This window comes from Aethalodelphis obliquidens, unplaced genomic scaffold (genome assembly GCF_003676395.1).
Source record: "Aethalodelphis obliquidens isolate GAN/ISIS:26980383/991018 unplaced genomic scaffold, ASM367639v1 scaffold23, whole genome shotgun sequence".
Taxonomy (NCBI): domain Eukaryota; kingdom Metazoa; phylum Chordata; class Mammalia; order Artiodactyla; family Delphinidae; genus Aethalodelphis; species Aethalodelphis obliquidens.
In genome coordinates, this window is record NW_020837967.1 from 1556812 (window position 1) to 1577308 (window position 20497).

The 20497-nt window shown below is 47.6% G+C and overlaps 1 protein-coding gene across 21 annotated transcripts in view; it reads left to right on the plus strand.

The window, feature by feature from the left end:
* The window catches only part of LOC113628238 (calmodulin-alpha-like), a 135987-nt gene that overhangs the window by 31279 nt on the left and 84211 nt on the right, over window positions 1-20497 (plus strand). For 10 of the 21 annotated variants that reach the window (XM_027121528.1, XM_027121526.1, XM_027121530.1 and 7 more), the window contains 4 exons: window positions 1918-4721; window positions 6123-6275; window positions 10462-10761; window positions 11982-12239. The gene's annotated coding sequence lies outside the window, so the exon portion shown is untranslated. Of the gene's footprint in view, window positions 1-1917; window positions 4722-6122; window positions 6276-10461; window positions 10762-11981; window positions 12908-14799; window positions 16764-20497 lie in introns of those variants that run through there. The other 11 variants (XR_003435939.1, XR_003435937.1, XR_003435938.1 and 8 more) reach the window with 7 other exon arrangements.

Genomic DNA, 20497 nt, shown 5'->3' on the forward strand with positions numbered 1-20497 from the left:
GGCCAACAGTTGGATAATTCTTATCCTTAGAAAGTGTTTCTTTATGTGGGTCTGAAATGTGTCTTTCTTCCTTCTACCTACATCCTGGGTAGATTCCACAGCCCCAGAAAATATGACGAACGCCTTCTCTCTGTCAGTTCTTCAAACAGCTATAGAGACCATCAGGTCCTGCCCTACACTCTCTCCTCTGCAAAGTAGCTCTAATTCCCTCCAGAGTTTCTTATGTGACACACGTTCAGGCCGCCTCACCTCTTGACATGCTTAAGCGTTTCAAAGTCTCTCTTGTCGATGTGTCACTGAGCCCTAGCCAGGTGTGACCAATGCCAGTGGCGGTGGGGCCACATCTCCCTGTGCTGAATACGGCACCTCTAAGAATGAAGCTCGTGGTCAAACCAGACTTGCGCGCAAGTGATATGCTGCTCATCTGACAAATATTGTTGTGCGTGTGTGTACGTGCTGGACTTCAAGGGACACAAAGATGATTAAGACTCAGGACCTCACCACAAATGGAGGGAAGATCAGTAAAGAGGTGGTTACAAGACAGTGCCGGGGGGTGGAGGAGAAAGTGGATGTGTGGAGGAGGAAATGCCTCGGCTGTCCAGCCAGTGGAGGGGCAGGGGAGGGCAGGGAAGGACTACACACAGGTGACTCACCAGCTGAGTCCTGATAGCAGCCAGGCAGTGTGATGGGGTGGGGGGGTAAGCAGGCCTGGATTTGCTCTTCCCAGGCTGAGTGTACAGCATGGGAGAAGGCACAGAGGCACAAAGGAGCGATCACCTCCTGTCCTTCCTTCTAATCCTGTTCAATCCTCCAGGAAGGCTGACTTTCCAATCCCTCCAGGTTGGGTCAGATCCCTTCGCTCTGTCCTCTGTGACACTTGCTGCAGACCTGTGACCTCTGCACTTACCTTGTGATATTGTCATGATCTGTGATTTCCCCATGGAGCTGTCACCTCTTTGAGTTCATCAACTTCATCTCCGAATGCCTCGCAGAGAACTGGCAGAGGGTCATTGTTCAAAGCAAGTGCGTGGATGGATGGATGGATGGATGGAAGGAAGGATAGATGGATGGATAGATGCAAGGATGGAAGGATGGATGGAAGGATGGATGGATGGATGCAAGGATGGATGGATGGATGCAAGGATGGATGCAAGGATGGATGGATGGATAGATGGATGGATGGGTGGGTGGAAGGATGGATGGATGGGTGGATGGGTGGAAGGATGGATGGATGGATGGGTGGAAGGATGGATGGATGGGTGGATGGGTGGAAGGATGGATGGATGGAAGGATGGATGGATGGAAGGATGGATGCAAGGGTGGATGGATGGATGGATGGATGCAAGGTTGGATGGAAGGAAGGAAGGATGGATGAATGGATGGATGGATGGATGGGGACACCAAGTGTGTCCCAACCAGAGACACTGGAGCTCATTGTGGGGAGGCAGGATGGTGAGGCGATGAAGACCTGCCCACCCTTCTCAGAGGTCTGGTCTTCACACCGCAGGCAGTGGGGAGGCAAGGGTTACTTTTACGCAGGGGATTGATTTGGGGGAGAAAACATGCTGGCGGCCATTCGAAGATGAAGATTAGAGGTGCAGTAAACAGAAGCAAGTCATGAAACCTGGGTGACAGCCCAAGCGAGAGAGGACAGGGTGTGACACAAGGCAGTGGCCACAGGGAGTGAATGACAGAAAGAGGGAAATGGGTTAAGAAGATAACTAGACAGAGCTTGGTGGGATTCAGGAAAGGAAGAGGCCAGAAGGACTCAGGCAACTGGGCTGATGGCATAATCCTTGTCTGAAAGTGAGAATTGAGAGAGAGAAGGATTTCCATTTTATTTTCACGGCTGGAGGACACGGGAGAAGGGACAAGATAATAAACTCCTTTTTTTTTTCGGTCTTGTTGATTTTTCAGGTAATGGGCCTTCCAAACTCATTCCAGAAGCATGAGTTTGGGGCCAGGCTGGGTGGAAGATCTGGAGGTCATCGGTGCCCCTAGGAAGCTGCAGGAATCGAGGCAGCTGGGAGAGGTTGGAGTGTGGGGAGAAACAGGCTGGAGACAGAATCCAAGCTCTCAAGGCATCGCTCAGAGCCCACGCTCAGAAAAGCCCCGAGCTTAGTTCAATGCTATGCTGTCGCCACCCTTCTCAGAAATTCCTACCGATTTTTCAATTATTAAGAATCAGGGGCCACATTTTCGTTTTGCACTGGGCCCCCTGAACCACGTGCCCAGTCCTGCCCCTGACGCTGTCCTTCACTCCTAGGGCAGGGCTGCAACATGGTGGGCACCAGGTGCCCACGGAGACGGAAGCATGTGGTCGGATGGAAGAGGTGCCAGGAGCCAGCAGAGTGGCGGAAGCAGAGGAGAGGGTTTCAGAGGGGAGGTGCGTCCCTGGGTTCTTTGCCCTGGACCACAGTGAGGATGGCAGAGCATTTGCCCCCAGGCGTGCGGTCCTGCCAGTTGAGGCCAATGCCCACCAGCGAGCGGAGTGGCTGCTATTCCCAGACTCTTTTTCCACTCAGACCCTCCATCCTTCCAAACTGAAGACAAAGCAGGGTCTCTGATGAGGGGCTGATGTTTGTTTCCACCCAGCCCGTTGACACAACTTCGGATTTTTCTTTAGGGAGCTTCTTTCTCCAGAAAGCACTGCTGGTACTGATTACACCCTGACTGGGGGAAATGACCACCATAAAGATATCAATCCCCATGGACTTCCTCGCCCCTGCAGGGGAGGTCTCCAGCTGGGCCAGCTCAGGCCCCATCCTCAGTACCCCTTCTGTAGCGGGCTGGAAGCCCCAGAACTTCTCCCTGAGCCATCGCAGCCAAGGTGACAGACCTGGTTGGAAAACAGGTGCTAACAGCCCAGAATGTGTCATCAGCCTGGGCTGAGATTGTAACTTCTCCCCACGGACCCCTCCCCCATCACCATCGGCACCACCAAAGGAAGGAAAGAAAATACTCCAGAGGGACTGGATTAAGGTCTTTCAGCTCAGAAAGAGGGGGATTAGGCAGAAGCTGGTAAAGAAATGGTCTTCTGGGAATTCCCTGGCGGTCCAGTGGTTAGGACTCTGCACTTCCACTGCAGGCCTGGGTTTGATCTCTGGTAGGGGAAGTAATATCCCACAAGCCGTGCAGCATGGCCAAAAACAAGATAGTCTTCCTTTCCAGGAAGAACTGAGCCACAGGAAATGGTCTTAAACATCCACAGGGAAGATTTTGATCAGGGGTGAAAAAGAGTTTCACAATAGCACAGATCTTGAGAGACCTACAGAGAACACCGAATGAGAAAATTGACCTGTGCAGGCGCATCGGCTACGTGGGGGGAGTCTCTGTATTCCACGAAGCCCCTCTCACAGGCTTTGCATAGGTGGTTGGTAAGTAAACGCCTGAAGTTATGCATGAAAGCTTTTCTAAGATATCCCAAGAGATACCAGCTGCATTTCCAAGAACCAGGCTCTCCAAACAAAAATCTGGGTCCAAAGTCCTCTACGTAATTTTGAAAGTAAATTTTCAGTTCTTGGATCTGGAGGCTTTGTGGCCTCATCTAAGTCTCAGATTCTGCACAGTCACAATTTCAAAAAATAATACAGTGTTCCCAGCGGAGACGCTCCGGGACTGGAGGAGGACTCTTTGTAACCCAAAACCTGTGAGGAAACTCAGTTCTGGCGCCAAAGAGAGGTTTCCACTGAAAGGGAACAAAAACAGGCAAAGAGGTTTTGCAACAGGCAAGCGCTCTGTTTAAAAAAAATGCAGGGACGTCAGGAAACTCCAAAGAACTGGCTAAAAACAAGATTTCTTTAACCTAGAACATGGGGACTTCAACAAGGCGTAGGAAATTGGATGCTGGAATCCGGCCCCACCAACATTCTCAATTCTAACCTTCGTCGACCTGCTGGAAGGGAGGTGGTAGGTGAGGAAAAGGACATTTCCTTCATCTGGGATCGCATCTTCATCAGGACTGGTCTCTGCTATTGTGCAGACAAAGCTCCATTCATGGTGCTTGGAGAAGGAACTATCAGATACTGATTCCAACGTGAGTTTCATTCATTCATTTATAAATCTTACAATTATTTGTTGACTGTCTGCTCCCTGCCAGGCACTAGGCTGTTTACTGGAGATGAGAAACACCTGCCTTCAGGTAGCTACTGTTCAGTGAAAGCACCAACAGGTGGGCTGCAGAACTGAAACATCTCCAGGACCGGAGATCCCGAGTCACCCAAGAGATGTGGGGTGCATCACAACTGCCCAAGCTACATCATTGTGTGTATTCCCAACACATGAAAACCTCAGTGCTGATTAGGCTTTGAGAGGAACCAAGTCCATCCCTTACTGTGTTACATCTGATGATTGCAAGATTTTTCCCCAGCCCAGCCTCAAGCTCCATAAATGTCGAGTCTCATTTCTCTTCGCCACCCCATCCTCCCGTGCCCTGGAGTCATCGGATGTCTTCACGTGGCACTGAGACCACAGAGCAGTGGTGGGAGAAGCATCCCGGAGGCCGTTTCTCTACCAGAATGTGTGTGGATAACGTGACTGTACACGGAGTGACTGCAGCCTGCCTAAATCAGGGAGGAAAGTGAGGGCAGCTGTGACCGACCGCACCTACAAATTGTCTGCAAACACACCACGGGAGCACCTTGCAGGGACACTCCCGGGCTGTGGAGGGAGTCGCCCTACGAGGGTCCAGAAGCAGAAGCCTGAGTCTACTTTTCCTCAAGGTCAGTGCAGGTCTGGGGGAAGGTCTACATGTTCCGAGAAGTCATCTCGGTGGTCGAGATTCTCGGCCCCGCAAGTCACCTCGGGTCTGTGTCCAAGAGTCGCAAACATTTAAATCAGGCTCTTCCTAAATGCCAAGAAAAGATGTGGTGATGCCAATCCTGTACCCTGTTTTTAGATCTAACTTCCTCTCTCCCTCCATGCCCCCCATCCCCTGATGTGTGGGCTTCTCTCTGCCAGACCTCTCGTGCTGTCGGTTTTCTGTTTCTGATTCTCGATGTGTTTAACTCTCTTTCGAAGCCTTCTCATCGTTTTCTTTCCATTCTTCCCTCGTTTAGACCTGTATTCCCCTGTCTTCTCTCCTCTGTCTCTTTCTCTCTCCTCCTCTCCCCTGCTGTCACCAGCATCTCTCTACTTTAAGATCTGCCCCCTCCATCCCTCCTTCCTTTTACTCTAAGCTTTCCCTCAATTACTTCTGTCTCTGGTCTCCACATCCCACTCTGGACTCTCCCACCCACCCCCATCTTTCCCTGGAGCTTCCACTTCTTTCCAAATACAACCAACCTCCACTTCATCCTGACATATTTTTCCCCTCTATTCAGTAGTTGTTTAAGAACTTGCTCTTGGGACACAGCCTTATTGCAGTCTGTTTTTCCTTCCTGTGGCCTGAAAGCCCTGAGCAGCCTTTCCCTTCAGGCTGCAGGACGGGAGCAAGGCCAGGAACAGCAGGAGCTGGTCCAGGGCCCCTCGCCCCTGTGTTTGCAGGCACTGCCCTAGAGGGAAGGGTTTCTTGGGATGTCCTCTGTCTCAGACATGATGGAGAAGAACATGTCGGTTAGTTGGAAATCCCTCTTAACTCTGTTTTTTCTCTAATTCCCTCTAATTCTATCTGTTTTTGTCTGACTTTCTACGGAAACCTATACCTATATGTTCACCACTCCACTAACAGGTTCTACTAGAACACCCTCTATGAGCCATAAAGAGCAAAACAAAGTCCCTGTCCTCAAGAAATGTACGGTCCAGGGTCTATGGACACGAAACTATCACCTATAAATAGTCATCTAAGTAATAAAATGTACAATGTTGATCATACGGGTGCAGGTCAGGGAAGGGAGAACCCAGCCTGAGCCTCAGGACTGGAGGTTCCCAAGGAGACAGTGAGAGACAGGGCAGCAGGTCCCCTGGGAGCCAGCTCAGTTGCGGGGGGGGGGGGGGGGGGGGGGTCACAGAGGGGCGGGGAGAAGGACCTTTAAATTAAGTGATAGTGGAGGGAACCCATTCACCCCCCAGAGCTCTCGGTCCCTCCCTGACACACCTGCAGGTTCCACTCCCTTCCGGCCACTAGGAAATTGGGTTATAAAATCCAACTGATATCCTGATTCTTGGGAACTTCTTGATTACAGCCACCTGCTTTGGGGATTACGGACCCAGAAGGGAGGGGAAGAGCCCAGAGGAAGGTGTATGGCAGACATCCGGGGATTTGTCTTCCCCTTTCGGGTGAATCTTTGGATTTAATATCCATATTTTCCTCACTGGAAATGAAATTACATGGTGCGGTAAGTACTCTTACACTAAAAGAACAAATTGGAACTTTCCCAAAAAATCCAAATTAGTTACCTAATAATCCCAATTATATGCAAAGGCTTCCAGAAATACCTGAAGAAGAGCAGTTTTTGCAGAACCTTACCCACGGGCACAGCACACTTCAAACTCCTTTTAATGCCATTGTCCTTCTATTTGCTCTTCAGTGAGAGAATCACGGACGCTTAAAAGCAAATCATTGTAGTGACCCAAGAGATTAAAAAGCCCAGCTCCCTCATGAGGAGAAGAACATCACTGTAACATGTACACAGTTCTTAGCATTTGCCAAGGGCTTTAACAAATGCTGGCTCTGGCTTATTTAATACAACAACTTGGAATATTATTATTCCCATTTTATAGATGCTGAAAATGAAGCGCAGTAAGAATAACTGAGATGGCTGGATTGCTGTGTTAAGTAAATGATAGCCCAGTTCTTTGAACCTATATCCTATACACAAGCCACTGCTCTTTTTATTAAAAAAAAAAGTTTCTGATCATAAAAGCGAGATTTTTTTAAACTTTAATGCAGAAAAAGATAAGGAAGAAAATAAAGAGCAGTCAACATTTGGTGTATAGCCTTCCAGGATTTTTCTCATGTAGATATGTGTGTATTTAAAAAATAAAACTGGGATCACACTGTGCATACATTTTATAATTTATATATTTTATGTAACAGTACATCCATGAGCATTTTCTTATAGTCCAAGATATGGATACCAAGATAGATCATATTCTGTGCCCGAAGACCAATCTCAACACATTCAGAAAAATCTTAACAGAATATATTATCCAGCCATATGGAATCAAATAACAAAAAGAAATCAATAACAAAAGGATAATAGGAAAACCTCAAATCACTAAATACACATCTAAACAATCCATGGGTCAAAGAGGAAGTCTCAAAGTCAATTTTAAAGAAACGCATTGAACTGGATGAAAGTGAAAACACAATACTTTGAAACTTGTGGGACACTGCTAAGGCAGCACTGCAAGGAAAATTTATAGGACTAAGTGAATATATTAGAAAAGAGGAAAAACCTCAAATGAATAACCTAAGCTCCCACCTCAAGAACCTAGAAAGAGAAGAGCAACATAAATCCAGGGAAAGCAGAAATAAGGAAATAACAAAGAGAAAAGCCAAAATCAATTAAATTAAAAACAGAAAATTGGAGAAAATCAACAAAACAAAGGGCTAGGTTTTTGGTAAGATCAATAAAATTGACAAACCTCTAGCAAGACTGACAAAGATAAAAAGAGAAGACACAAATTACAAATAGGAACAAAATAAAATAAAATACCACCGCAGACCCTAGAGACATCAAAAAGATATTGATGGAATGCTACAAACAATTCTCCCACATAAATCTGACAACTGGACGAAATGGACCAATTCCTTGAAAAACACAAACTACAACAACTTACCCAAAATGAAATAGATAATTTGAAGAGCCCTATAACTATCAAAGAAATTGAATTTGTAATTTTAAAACTCCCCCCAAAATAAATCTCCAGATCCAGAAGATCTATACAATCTCTTACAGAGAAGAGAAGGAACATTTCCCAATTCATTTTATGGAACCAGCACTACCCTAACACCAAAAGCAGTGTACAAAAAAAGAGGAAACTATAGACCACTATCCTCAATGACTACAGATGCAAAATCCATTTTAAAATAGTAGCAAATAGAATTCAACAATATCTAAAAAGAATTATACACTGTTACCAAGTGGGTTTATTCCAGAAATACAAGACTGGTTCAATGTTCAAAATCCATTGGTGGATATTAAAAAATTAATTAAATTAATTTTTTAAAAAAATTCATTGGTGCAATTCACCATATTAATAGGCAAAAGAAGAAAATTCACATGATCATATTAATTGATACAGAAAGAAAATTGACAAAATTCAACACTCATTTATAATTTTAAAACTATCAGAAAAAAAGGAGTAGAGAAGAACTTCTTCAACTTGATAAACAGCATCTGCAAAAGCCTACAGCTAACATTATACCTAACAGTGAAAGACTGAGTGCTTTTCCCTAAGGTCAGGAATGTCCACTCCAGACTGGGAGAAAATATTTGCAAACCACATATTTGACAAAGGACTAGTATCTAGAATCTGTAAAGAACCCTCAAAAGTCAACAGTAAAAAAAATCCAATCAGCAAATAATGGGCAAAGAACATGAGGAGACATTTCATCAAAGAGGATGCACAGGTGGCAAATAAGCACATGAAAAGATGCTTAATATTATTTATTAGGGAAATGCCAATTAAAACCACAATGAGACATCATTATGTATCTTCATGATTGAAATAAAAAAGAGTGACAGCACCACATGGGCAATGATGCAGAGAAACTAGATCATATATGCATTGTAGGCAGGGATGTAACATGGTACAGCCACTCTGGAGAACAGGTTGGCAGTTTCTTAAGAAAAAAACTAAAAACCAGGCTTCCCTGGTGGCACAGTGGTTGAGAGTCCGCCTGCCGATGCAGGGGACACGGGTTCGTGCCCCGGTCCGGGAAGATCCCACATGCCGCGGAGCGGCTGGGCCCATGAGCTATGGCCGCTGAGCCTGCGCGTCTGGAGCCTGTGCTCCGCAACGGGAGAGACCACAACAGTGAGAGGCCCGCGTACCGCAAAAAGTAAAAAATAAAAAAAACCTGAAAACCTAAACATGCAACTACCATACAACCCAAGTAGTTGCACACTTGGGCATTATCCCAGAGAAATAACTTATATTTAAATTTTAAGTACACAAATGTTTATAGTAGCTTTGTTATGCTCTAAAACTGTAAACAGCCTGATGTCCTTCACTGGGTGAATGCGGTCCATCCACACTATGGACTATTACGTGGCACTAAAAAGGAATGAATGATTGATACATGTAACAACCTAGAGGAATCTCCAGAGAATTACGCTGAGTGAAAAAAATTGAATCACTAAAGGTTGTATACTGTACAATTCCATTTATGTAACATTTTTGAAATGACAAAATTATAGATATGGAGAACAGATTAGGGATTGCCAGGAGTTAAGATGGGAATGGGGACAGAAAGCGGGCATAGCCCTTAGAGGGCATCCTGAGGGATCCTAGCAGTGATGGGAACGTTCTGTGCCTTATGTATTAATGTCAGTATCCGTTGTGGTGTTGTACTACTTATAGTTTTGCAAAACATTACCATTGGGGAAAATTGGTGAAGGGTACACAGGACCTCTCTGTATTATTCCTTAAAGCCGAGTGTGAACCTACAATTATCTCAAAATAAAACATTTAATTTTTTTTAATTAGATAAAACTGGGATCATACTTTACATATGTTTTATATTTTATCTTTTATAATATATCATGAGCATTTTCTCTTGGTCTAAAGTAGTCTTATATTTGTTGACTGCTTATATTTCATCTATGGATATATTATAATTTTTTAATTATTTTAATTATTTTTAAATTATTTTAATTATTTTTCCTAGGGATCTGGATTATTTTTAAATATTTTGCTATTATTATTTTAAAATGCTGAGAACAGCATCCTGGTGTCCATTTTTTTAAAAACAGCTCTAATGAGATACAAATAACATACCATACAAGTCACCTGTTTAGAGTGTACAGTTTAATGTTTTTTAGTATTTTCAGTGTGGTACAACCATCACCACAATCTAATTTTAGAATGTTTTTGTTCCCCCTAAAATAAGCCCTATACCCATAGCAGCCCATCTCTGTTCCTCCCTGCTCACCTGCCCCAGCCCTAATCAACCACTAATCTACTTTCCGTCTCTATCAATTTCCCTATAGAGACAGTTCTGGACATTTCATATAGATGGAATCATACAGTATATGGCCTTTTGTGAGAGGCTTCTTTCATTTGACGTTTTCAAGGGTCATCCGTGTTGTGGGAAGTGTCAGGGCTTCTTTCCCTTTATTGCTGAATAATATTCCCTTGTATGAATATGTCACATTTTATCCACTCAACAGCTGACGAACATTGGCTCGTTTTCATTTGAGTGGCAAATATAAACAGTGCTGCCATAAACATTCCCATATAACATTTTTTTTACGGACGTATGTTTTTATTTCCTAGGAGGGGAATTGCTGTGTCATATGGTAATCCTATGTCTAACTTTTTAACCTAGTGTCCATTTCTGATTATTGCTTTAAGGTACATTCTTAGCCATGAAAATAACTGGTCAAATCATAGCGCATCTTTAAAGTTTCTCATGCACAGTGCCAAATTATGCTCCTCAAAATTCTGCCCCGACCAGAGCAGGAGGACACTTTGACAGTACAAAGCCGGGCTCCAGAGGTTCTTCCAGGATTGGTCCCACAGTTATCTGCTTGGAGCTGCAGCAACTGCCGAGGCAGCCCACTCCTTTCCGGGACAAGGCTTAGTAGAAGGAACCAGAAGACCCGCCTTCCTCTCCCAGGCCTGCTGCTTGCTGGCCATGCAACCTCCGGCAAGGTATTTATTTCCTCTTTTGCAAAAGGAAGTTAACGCTCGTCTGCCTACCCCACTCAACGTTGGCAGATCAACGTAACAACTCGGTGTAGGAATGCTTTTCCAATGTGGACATACCCAGACACGAGTGAGTCTGGCCAAAGGGATCACTTTTTGAGAAGCGCTGCTTAACTGGGTTGTCCACTGAGCCTTGATTTTGGGGTGGAACTCGGTAGTCAGGGGTCAGTGTTTGGTTGGCTCAAGATATATCTACTTTAACAGAACCTGAGGACAAAAAAGCTTCCTTTTTTTTTACCATGAATGTGATTGCACAGCACACTTTTGATGTGTCATTAAGCTATACACACACACACACACACACACACACACACACATCCCAGCAGTAGCTCAGTTAGGGAGGGACAGAGAGGGCCGAGATGCCAGGGAGTCCGTACCTCGATTGTAGGGTTTTCTTATTATTGATAGAAACTTCTTCCCACCATTGGGATAAAATGTGCTCTCCAGAAATTCTCACCATTAGTCCTTACTCTGCCCTCGGTCCTGCGGCCATGGCAAGGTTGCCTTTCTGAGACTCTTCCCACAAGGCCAGGGCCTTCGTCCATGGCCCAGTAGACAGTGGGCCTGCACATGAGCCCGAGGAGAGCTCTGTTCATTTTAACAGATGAGGAAACGGAGCTTATAATGGAGAGGGAGAAGAGCTCATAAACTCACAGGGTTGCCTCTGAGTCAAGACAGAAACTACTGAATTCTTCCTTCTCTAGCTGCCTTGGGCCTGAGAGCTCTGCCCCATCAGAGCCCCCCAGAAACACTCTCCTGTCTGCCCCCTAAGGATGGTTCCCCTGTCCACACATCCACCTCCCCCTAAGCCCAGCCTGGCTAAGAGCACAAGGGCCTCCCCAGCCAGGGTGTCTGGGACTGAGAAGCCCTTACTTCCTCGTTTCTTTCCACACGGCTGGGCCCAGTTATACTAGATTATGTGCATTTGGAGCCCCAGTCTCAGGAGCAAAGGCATAATTTCCCCCCAAGGGCACTGTTCCATGCATGCCAGAGGGATGAATTGACACTATTGGATTAACCCTGGAAGCAGGCCCGCCCTGTTCCCTCTCACAGGTTGTGCGCGACGGCACAACTTCAGGGGTGCCGGGCATACAGTGACCTGCCTAGAGGGATTTATGATTTCATGGGAACAAACAAACCTTAATATAGATCTCTCTTTACTGTAGACAGAAGGGTCGGGAACAAGCAGACTGTCCACATCAGTTCAGAAATGACAGTGGAGGATCCCAGGCTAAGCCCGAGCTGAGTCCCAAGTGACCTGCTTCCAGCCCCAGCTCAGCCGGGGACCAGCTGGTTAACCTGAGGCAGGAGCCTTAGTTGCATCACTCCCAACAATACAAAACATGCACAAGTACTGCAGAGCTATATAATTTAATAAGTATCACGTATCATTGTTTGGAAAATTAAAATTCAGCTGGACTAAAGACCTCAGAAATCCCTGCTGGCTGCGTGGCTCTAGCGTTCTCTACGGCAGACGAAGAGGGTTAATTGGTAGAGGACTCGGGGTGGGAGATGGGGAGGGAAGCCAGGTGGTTTTACCTAAACACTAAAAGCAGAGAAACAAGCACACACCCTCTCCCAATTCTGTGATTTTTTTCACCCGTCTCAGCTGGAACAAAAGGCCTTTTGTGAGCTTAGTGGAGCCTGACTTCGCACACTTTTCTGTCTCCTTCTCCTTCTGTGTGGGAAAAAACAAGCCGTTCCATCCGGGTTTGCTAGGTTCCTTTGAAGGCCTTGCGGCTTTGGTTCAGGCAAACAGGAACCTGGCCGGGCCGCCTCCGCCCTGCTGAGGGAGCTTTTTGGCAGGACTTTCTCCCGGCCTCCTCGTGCAGAGATTGCAGAGGGGGAGGGGAAGGGGAGCACGGGATGGGCGTGGGGGGAGAGCAGGGCTGCAGGTGCTGTGCCAGGCGAGGGACCTGAGTGCTTAGCAAGCAGGGCGCTGGGCCCTTTCTTGTGTGATGGGAACCCACCGACATCCCCTCACTGAATCCTCTCCTGCGCCCAGGGAGGAGGCGGGAACCACGGCCTGGTTCCACATCAGGAACCGAAGCTCGCAGGGCGGCCTGCCTTTGCCGGAGGCCACACGGACCAGGTGAGTCTCACCCCGTGGCCTTTGCTCCTTCATGGGAGCCGTCCGCTCCCCAGAAAGTCCCGGCCTCCCTCATCCTTCGCAAACCCAGAACCGGGGCCTCCACGGAGGCAGCGGGATAGCGGAGCCTGAAATCACGTCTCAGTGACTTGAGACTGGGGTCAGTTCCCCAGCATCGGGGAGGAGAGCAGGTTCACGCTCAGACTCCAGGTGCTGTGAGCCCGGTGCACTCTGCTCACGCCCCCGCCCCGGGGCTGCTTCCACTCGGTGCCGGAGGGGGGTTGGCCCCGCGCGGCCTGCCCGTTGCACGCTCACACTCTTACGCTCACTCACACTCATATATTCACACTTATGTGCACTCGCACACAGCCGCTCACCCACAATCACACACACACACCCCTCCCAGCGCACCACGGGGCGCTAACACCCAGGCACCTTCCAGGAGCGCGGAGCCTCTGTCTGCACGTGGGGTGCGTCGCGGCCAGTGCACAGCTCAGCAGTCACGCAGGCTGACTAATGCTGGGTCAACCCGGAGGATACACGGGGGCCTCGGGTTGGAGGGATGAAGTCAGTTTCACGCAGTATCCTCTCATCGGAGTGGAGTGCCTGAACTAAGGGGGAGGGAAGGAAGGTCTGTCAGGAGCCCACATTTGGGGCAGAGGTCTGTGAGGGGCCCTTGCGGGAAATCAGGACCGCACTGGGAGATTCAACGGCCTCATAGCGCCCATCCCTGTACACACGCACACATGCTCACACACACATGCACACTCACACAGCAGCCGCACGGCCTGGTCAGCTCCCCGAATGCTGCAGGGCTGGACAGACGAAAGAGCAGAGTTTCTGAATATCCTCATTATGACCAGCATTCGCTGAACCCTCAGTAAGTGCTCGGCTTTCTGCTGAGCTCTTTCCATACAAAAAAGAAATTTCCAATTAATTCGCATGACAACCCAGTAAGGTAGGCACCGTTGTCCCCATTTTCCAGATGAGGCCACTGAGGCTTAGGGCTCTGGTGACTTCTCCAAGCTCCCACCGCTGATAAGGGGCCAGAGAGCCACTTGGTAACCAGCTCACTCATCCCTCCCCTGCGGGGCCTCTCGGGCACCGTGAAAGCCCCTGCCCGCTGAGCACCTGCACTCAGAGGGCAATGCCCAGAGCCTGACTTTAAGTCACTGCTTTTAGCCGTTCAGCATTTCTGTGCCACAGTGGATGGACTTGCAGAGCAGGACGAGGCCTTTCTTCTCACTGGCCCCCCACTGTGGAGGCCTAGTGGGGACGATGTGGAAGCAGTGGCTGGGTGGGAGGCCAGGACACCTCCTATCTTTTGCTTCCCCAGCAGCCTCTGATGATTTGTAAGGAGGCATGAGTTAGGGAGCCGGAATGGAGAGGGGAGTGGGGCTGAACCACACCATACCTCCCCAAAGATGTCATGCTAATCCCCAGGACCTGGGACTCACAAGGCAAAAGGGACTTTGCAGATATGACGAAACTAAAAGTCTTGAGCTGGGAGAATCCCTGGGTTATGCGGTTGGATTATAGCCAGTGTGACCACAGGGTCATCGCACATGGGCCTCCGTCCTCCCTGCCCTCGGACAGCAGCTCCCCTGCTTCGGTTTTGGACTGAAACTACACCACCAGCTTTTTCTTCCAAGGGGCAGGCAGGAGGGTCAGGTCAGCAGCAGGAGCTCACAGATGGTGGAGTAGGTGAGGAAGGGGCCACGAGCCAGGGACTGCACAGCCTCTAGAAAAAGCCAAGGAAATGGATTCTCCTCGACACCTCCAGAAAGAACCAGCCCCTCAAAGCCTTGGTTCTAGACTTCTGATCTCCCGGACCATCGGAGAATGCATCTATGTTGTTTGAAGCCACTGAGTTTGTGGTAATTTGTCACATGCAGGAAACTAATACAGAGGGAAACCAGCGCAAGGAGGATTCAAATCAGCTGGAGAAGATGCTGGGGACTGGTTTAGTCCACTCCGGCTGCCATACCAGAGCACCACACGGGGGCTTAAACAACAGACAGTCACTGTCTCAGTCTGGAGTCTGGGAGTCCGAGATCAAGGTGTCAGCACAGCTGGTCTCCTCGGAGGCCTCTCTCCTTGCTGTGTAGGCGGCCACCCTCTTCACGTGGCCATCCCTGTGGGCACACGCACTCCTGGCTTCTCCCTGTGTCCTAATCTTTTCTTATAGGGACACCAGCCAGATTATGGGCCTCATTTTAACAAATCATCTCTGTGAAGACCCTGTTTCCAAATAGTCACGTTCTGAGGTGCGGGGGGAGGGGTTAGGGCTTCAACATGGGAATTCGGGGGCACGTAACAGGGAGCCTCCAAGCCTGCCTCATTCCCACAAGGCCCTCACTTTTCTGGCAGCTTCCAGACCTCCCTAGGGCCCAGCTTGAGCCCAGGCAGCCTCAGCCTGTAGAACCAGTTAGAGCTGCCAAGAGAACAGGTCGGGGCAGTCCAGGGGGTGTGGGTTTGCAGAAGAGACCTGGAGTTCCCTGAGGACTGGTGGTCAGGACAGGACCCAGGCACCGGGCATGGAGGAACTCAATCTCTCCCAGGCCAGACCCCAGAGCCACTCTCCCAGTCCTAACAAGGGCCGCTGAAGGCACCGGGGAACAAGCGGCAGTGGCGGGTGGCAGGCAGTGGGATCGGGAGTTAGACCTGCTCTGGTGACTTGGCTCTTTGCAGGGACATTGACACAGAAGGGCCAGAAGAGGCAGTGAAGCATGCAACATGCAGCCCCCAATGCAGCCCAGGACTGAGAGAGGAGAGGTCTCCTGATTCCTCCCTCTCCCGACACCACCCAGGCCCCTGATCACACGTGGCCCCAGAGCCTCAGGCAGCAGGAGTGACGCAGACTGCCTTCCAGACTCCCTCCTCGCTGACCTGTATCCTCCAGCCTCCACTGGGCTCCCCTCCCCACTTCTCCAGGCCAGGATGGACTCGCTCACACCCACAAACTGCAAAGGTGCAGGGCGTGTTTCAGACAGAAGACAGCCCATGCCAGGTACGCGAATGGAGAAGATTCGATACATATAGTTACATAAGGTATAAAATTGCTATGCTGGTGACTCAAAAGGTAAAGAGAACTTGACAGTATCATCCCCGAGGCTGAGGCAGCAAAGGGAACGGCTGGGATTATTAAAACGCGGAAACATGGGCCTGGGACCCCAACCTCGGAGGGAGGGGGTCTGGCGGATGCTGGCGTGTCTGAGGTGCCATGAAGTTGTTTTTACAAGCGTTGGAAAAGCCACGAAGGGATTCAGCTCCCCACCCCGATCCTCTGCCTCTGAGACGCTGAGTGTTTCTACAGCTTCTTCATAAAAACACAACTCACATCCACGCGGAGAGAATCACATCCTTCCCGAACTCTTTCCTCCTGCATCACCACCGGCCTGTCTCAGCCAAGGGTGAAAAGTCTCGGAATCTAACAGGGTGACCGTTGAACCCAACCCTGACCCTTTTTCTCTCTTGCTACTTCAGCTTGTGTGATGGTTGATTTTAGGTGTCAACCTCATGGGGCTGACTGATGCCCAGGTAGCTGGTAGAATATGATTTCTGCCTGTGGCTACGAGGGCGTTTCTAGAAGAGATTCACATTTGAATCGGTGGGTGAGGAAAGCTGACCCCCCTCCCCGAGGTGATGGACCACGTTCAATTCTTTGAGGGCTCACGTGGAACCAAAGGTGGAGGAAGGGGAATCCACTCTCTCTGTTGAGCTAGGACGTCCATATTCTCCTGCCCTCAGACGTCGGTGCTTGTGGTTTTCAGGCCTTTGGACTTGGATTGAATCACACCCCAGCTCTCCTGGGCCTCTCAGATGGTGGGACTTCTGACTTCTCAGCCTCCATAATCACGTGAGTCAATTCCTAGCATGAATCTCCTATATCTCTGTATACCCTGTTGGAGAACCCTGACTAATATGCCAGCAGTGTCTCTCTTTGCCTTGAAGACGTTCATTTTATTTTATTTTTTATTGAAGTAGAGTTGATTTACAATATTATATTAGTTTCAGGTATACAACACAGTGAGTCAATATGTTTATAGATTATACTCCATTTATAGTCATAAAATAATGGCTATATTCCCTGCGCTATGCAATATATCCTTGTAGCTTATTTATTTTAGACATTAATAGTTTGTATCTCTTAACCACCTACCCCATCTCACCCCTCCCTGCTTTCTTCTCCCCAATGGTAACCACTAGTGTGTTCTCTATATCAGTGAGTCTATTTCTGTTTTGTTATGTACATTCGTTGTTTTTTACATTCCACATATAAGTGGTAACAGAGTATTTGTCTTTCTGACTTATTTCACTAAGCATAATACCCTCTAGGTCCATCCGTGTTGTTGCAAATGGCAACACTTCATTCTTTTTTATGGCTGAGTAGTATTCCATTGTATATATATACCACACTTTCTTTATCCATTCATCTGCTGTTGGACACTTGGGTTGCTTCCATTTCTTGGCTATTGTAAATAATGCTGCTATGAACATTGGGGTGCATGTCTCTTTTCAAATTAGTGGTTTTGGTTTGGTTTTTATTTTTGGATATATACCCAGGAGTGGAATTGCTGGGTCATATGGTAGTTCTATTTTTAGGTTTTTGAGGAACCTCCATACTGTTCTCCATAGTGGCTGTACCAATTTACATTCCCACCAACGTGTAAGAGGGTTCTGTTTTCTCCACATCCTCACCAATATTTGTTGTTTATAGACTTTTTGATGATAGCCATTTTGAAAGGTGTGAGGTGGTATATCATTGTGGTTTTGATTTGCATTTCTCTGATGACTAATGATGTTGAGCATTTTTTTTATGTGCCTGTTGGCCATCTGTATGTCTTGTTTGGGAAAATGTCTATTCAGGTCTTCTGCCCATTTTTAATCAGATTGTTTGGGTGTGTGTGTGTGTGTGTGTGTGTGTGTATGTGTGTGTGTGTGTGTGTTGAGTTGTATGAACTGTTTATGTACTTTGAGTATTAACCTCTTATTGGTCATATCATTTGCAAATATTTTCTCCCATTCAGTAGATTGTCTTTTTTGCTTTGCTTGGTTTCCTTTGCTGTACAAAAGCTTTTAATTTTAATTAGGTCCCATTTTGTTTATTTTTGCTTTCATTTCTTTTGCCTTAGATGACAGGTTTTTTTTAAATGTTGCTTTGATTTATGTCAAAGAGTGTTCTGCCTACGTTTTCTTCTAGGAGTTTATGGTTTCAGGTCTTACAGTTAGGTCTTTAATCCATTTTGAGTTTATTTTTGTATATGATGTGAGGAAATGTTCTAATTTCATTCTTTTACATGTAGCTGTCCAGTTTTGCCAGCACCACTTATTGAAGAGACTGTGTTTCCTCCATTGATTATTCTTGCCTCCTTTGTCATAGATTAATTGACCATATAAGTGTGGGTTTATTTCTGGGCTCTCTATTCTGTTCCATTGATCTATGTGTCTGTTTTTGTGCCAGTACCATGCTGTTTTGCTTACTGTAGCTTTGTAGTATAATCTGAATTCAGGGCCTGTGATGCCTCCAGCTCTGTTTTTCTTATCAAGGTTGTTTTGGCAATTTGGGGTCTTTTTGGTTCCATATAAATTTTAGGATGATTTGTTCTAGTTCTGTGAAAAATGTCATGGGTATTTTGATAGGGATTGCATTAAGTCTGTAGATTTCTTTGGGTAATATGGGCATTTTAACAATATTAAATTCTTCCAACCCATGAACACAGGATATCTTTCCATTTCTTTGCATCATCTTCAATTTCCTTCATTATTGTTTTACAGTTTTCAGAGTGTGGGTCTTTCACCTCCTTGGTTAAGTTTATTCCTAGGTATTTTTTTAATGCGATTGTAAATGGGATTATTTTCTTGCTCTTCTTTCTTATAGTTCATTATTAGTGTATAGAAAAGCAACAGATTTCTGTATATTAATCTTGTGTCCTACAACTTTACTGAATTCATTTACTAGTTCTAATAGGGTTTTTTTGGAGACTTTAGGGTTTTCTATATATAGTATTGTGTCATGCAGCAGGGTCTCTCTGGTCTGGCATCCCCCTACCTGTGGCTGGGAGGCTGGGTACACATAGGACCATGGGAGGTTTTCAGTGTAATTATCCGGGCTGGGTCCCTAGGACAAATGATTTCCAGTTAGTCGCCTGCACTCGGTGAGGGATCCCAGGAGATAGGCTGGCAATCCTGTTCTCATCCACGCCCCTGTGAACCCATGCATGTGCCCACGTGTCCTACCCAGCACCAGTCCAGAGTGTGGGCCGTAATTCCATATAATACAGCGGCCCTGAGCCCCAGGATTTTTTTTAACTTTTCATCACTTGTTTGCTCTCCAGCACATGTGTTTGAGGAGCTTTGTTCTTAGAGCAAGACACTGTCAAACCTCACTTATAGGAAAGTCCAGAAAGGATGGTTTTCCTATTAGGATAATTTGAGGAGGGCATGATAAAGGGACTGGTTATGAAGGGTTAGAGGGTAGGTCCCTGGAGAAAATCTACCTTTCTGTAAACTATACCTCTTGGAAAATGGCATTGCTGCTCCAAGGTGACCCCAAGGGCTCTCACCCCAAAAGCCCTGATGGACACAGGACAGCCCAGAGTCCCAAGTGGAGTCCTAGGGAGACAAGGGTGGTTTTAGGGTCTGAGAATGATGTGGACCATTCTGTGGGTCCCTAGCGATCCAGACCTCGAGCTTGAGAACCAGTGGGTTTCCCTGGCGTTATCCCCTCTCTTTCCAGCACATTCTCTGTGGAACCTTGGGATTTCCATAGGCTGCTTTGATTTAAAGCCAAATCTGAGATGACCCGGTGGGACCATCCACCTACCTCGCTCTGTGTGGCTCGGTGACCCCCATGGATTTCCCTCTGAGGCTCCTGCCCTCCCCCACATCAAGAGCTGCTGTAGGGAACACGGGTCCCATAATTGATGGGGGTCAGCTCCCCACAGGTCATTCTCCTGGAGTCACCTTCCTCTCCAGCTAGCAGTCCACACCCAGAGAGCAGCACCACTCACCCAGGAGGGACGAGTCTGTGTGGCACTGCCCCACGGGGCCGACATTACCCAGCGCCCCTTTGCATGTCCCTCAAGGCTCCTCAAGTGCACTCGGCACTGCCAGTCGAGGGCAAGCACAGGGCCACGTTTCAGCCTTCTCCGGGCTGGCATTCGGGCTGGAGCCCAACACCCATCGCTCAGTTCAAAACCAAAAACAGTCCTGCAGGAAAACTCATCAGGCTCGGCTCCAGGCCAGCCAGTTAAAAGTGGATGCTGGTCCCTCAGAGGCTCACACAGATCATTTCTGCTAATGAAACAAATATTTTTCCAGACCAGTCTCGGTTTCCGCTACCGCCGTTGGCCCCAGTTGCTGGCACGCCATTGGACCCGTGCCCTGAGGAACAGCACAGATCAGGGAACAGACAGAGCTCCGGGGGCAACAGAAAAGACGTGTCTTCAGAGCAGAGGAGTCTGAGTCCAAACAGAAAGGGCGAGGGAGGAAGCACGGATGCTCCAGCCCTGAGTCACAACCAGCTTACAAATCCCAGCTCATTCACACACACACACACACACACACACACACACACACACACACACACAC